Source organism: Asparagus officinalis, chromosome 1 (genome assembly GCF_001876935.1).
Source record: "Asparagus officinalis chromosome 1, Aspof.V1, whole genome shotgun sequence".
NCBI classification, from domain to species: domain Eukaryota; kingdom Viridiplantae; phylum Streptophyta; class Magnoliopsida; order Asparagales; family Asparagaceae; genus Asparagus; species Asparagus officinalis.
In genome coordinates, this window is record NC_033794.1 from 100,478,564 (window position 1) to 100,481,444 (window position 2,881).

A 2,881-nucleotide genomic window follows, 5' to 3' on the forward strand; every position below is an offset into this window, starting at 1 on the left:
TATATATATATATATATATATATATATATATATCATGAAAGGTGTTATAAAAGTCTCAAACATAGATATATCAATAAGATATATATAAAAACAAACTTAAAAATAAACCTTAAAAACAAAAGTATCAATAAAACTCCACTAGTAACAAAAACGAGGATCCAAATAAAAGAAAATCATGAAATTTTATGATATATATATATATATATATATATATATATATATCATGAAAGGTGTTATAAAAGTCTCAAACATAGATATATCAATAAGATATATATAAAAACAAACTTAAAAATAAACCTTAAAAACAAAAGTATCAATAAAACTCCACTAGTAACAAAAACGAGGATCCAAATAAAAGAAAATCATGAAATTTTATGAATCCATGAAAGACAAATGAAAATATTTATGAAAGTCAAATCAAGGTCAACAATCAAATGAAATCATAAATCGATCGACTTAATGTATCAGAACCCGGTCGACTGAACATAAAACATTAGTCGACTGGATATTGAAAACAGTCGACTGGCTAGAGAGATTTGTGACTATCTGGCTTTGATTAGTCTCATCAGTCTCGATAAGGTTCAGACTTGAGGTAAGCTCTGTGGCTTTGGGCTACTGCCGACTCCTGTAGGCAGGTGACCTTCCCCTGAATTTTGGTGAGCACTGCATGCTCCGCATCCAGTTAACGCTTCGCATGCACCACCGCCTGCTTCTCGGCCTCGACCTGCACCTTAGCACAGTCCCTCTCCTGGAGAGCCTCATACAGTCTCCTAGCTTTCCTGCTGCTCTCATCAAACTCTCGCCTGAGCCTGTCGACCTCAGAAGCTCTTGAGGATAATGGCTCCGCAGCCCGTTCCGAGTCACCCCCTCTGCCAGCCCTCAGGGAAGCTACCTCCCCTAAGAGCTTGAGATACAAAGTCCAAATTTGCTTCATCCGACCGAATATCTCTTGCTCCACCAGTGGCCCCCGAACCAAGTAGCTCCGAAGGCTTTGGTGGTGACCGTCATTGGGAACTCCCCTTAAGAATTCCTCATCCCGAGAAAGCCAGAACTACTCGACCACCCTCGCATAAGTCAGGCGAGAACCAATGACTGGCCCCCTAACATCGAGATAGTGAGTAGGCTAGTAGCGATGCTCAGGATCAGGCTCCTATCTAAATCAAGGGCCGACCCCGAAGACCCAATGAGGTACTGCCACATTTTGTCTCATTCTTCCTCCCTAATCTCAGCAATACGATGAGGATAGGGATACTCCAACCCTACGGGAGGAGCTGTTTTCTCCCCAACCGGCTATTTCCCCTGGCGGAATGACTCACTACGGTGAATGGATAACCCTCCTTCGTCAGCGGAGGCTCTCGCCTTAGCTCCAACCTCTTCCCGAGGAGCCTTGACCTGCTCTTCCGGAGCTGACTCGTCCACATGGATGACGTCGATCTCGATCACCTCGGCCACCGCCGGAGGTACTTGCTCTTCATCCCTCTGCGACCTCCCCCTTTGCCTATGGATGAGGGTGGAGAAGGCTCCGCCTCGATCGTCTCAACTTGCATCTGGGGTAAGTAACAGCGGAGACGCTTTTCAGGCCTTGTTGGTGGCTCTTCCTGAGGGTCTGCCAGAGAAGCGGACGACACCATCGCTGCTTCCGCTATTCCTAAGATCAGGGGTGAAGCCCTCTCCTAGTCCTTGGCAGAGGGAGGCACGACTAATATATTGGCAACCTGCAAGATCGAGTTGTCAAGCAAGTGCTTGACTTGGCGAGAGCTAGTGTACGCTTTGATTTGATCTAGCGCATCTCTCTCGGTGTCAAGCAGGTCACCGGCCATTAGCACTTTGCTCTTTATCTCAGGCTAGTTCAGACAGCCCAAATCCAAGTCATCCCCCACGGTCCAAACGAACTTCTCCTTCCAGTCCTTGTTCGAGTCGGGAAGGTCGGTGATGAGCTTGTACTTCCCCACCATCTGGAAATAGAAATGGGGCTCGGTCTGGTTCACTTTAACACTCACCAGACAGCCCAAGACTTATAGATATGACTTTATTGCCAGCCAATGATAGATCACCATGAACCACACCAGGGTCGCGATGGCGTTTGGCTTCATCTGGGCTGGTGATATCCCTAGAGCCGTGAAAACTTGTTGAAGAAAAGGGTGCAAGGGCAGCCGCAGGCTAAACTCCAAGTGCCTCAAGTAAAGTGAAGCCTGATCCTTTCCATGGTCATATACTACCTCCAACCTCATCGGGGCCATCAGCTCATACTCTCGGGGGATATCAAACCTCCCGTGGAGCGTCCTCATTTGTGCCTGGGTCACGTTAGAGTGGAACTCCGTCAGAAGAGCTTGTCGATCTATGGGATCTGATGTCATCATATAAGGGAGAGTAATCGCCAAAAAAAGATGGACGGGAAGGATCTCGAGTTCTCAGAAGGGAATTTTAAAAAATAATAACCGTCATTTCTTTAGCTCTGTATTTATATATAGGCAGCTGAATTGGTAGCTACCGGAATCTGAATGACCGGATCAGGCTTTAGCCAACGATCAAGATTAATTCTCAAAATCCGAAGCGACATCTCGGGGATCGAGGCGCAACCCACTAACCTCGAATAACCCGCAATCTGGCATAAAAAGCGGAGCTGTTGTAGTCAAAAGGAATGTTTGGTGGCATCAGCCATGTGAAATCTGAAAAGACTTTTTAGTTCCCTCATTTAATGCACACCCGCGCCCGTCCAGAATTGCTCTCATTTCATTCGGACCCGTCCCAAACCGACTCCAAGTGAAAGGGACTAACTTTTATGGTGATTTTAGTCGCCAAAATATGGCCCTTTGCTAGCAACGGGCAGATGTCCCCCTACATACATCGCTCAAATCGAATTGACGATCAGGACCGCCAA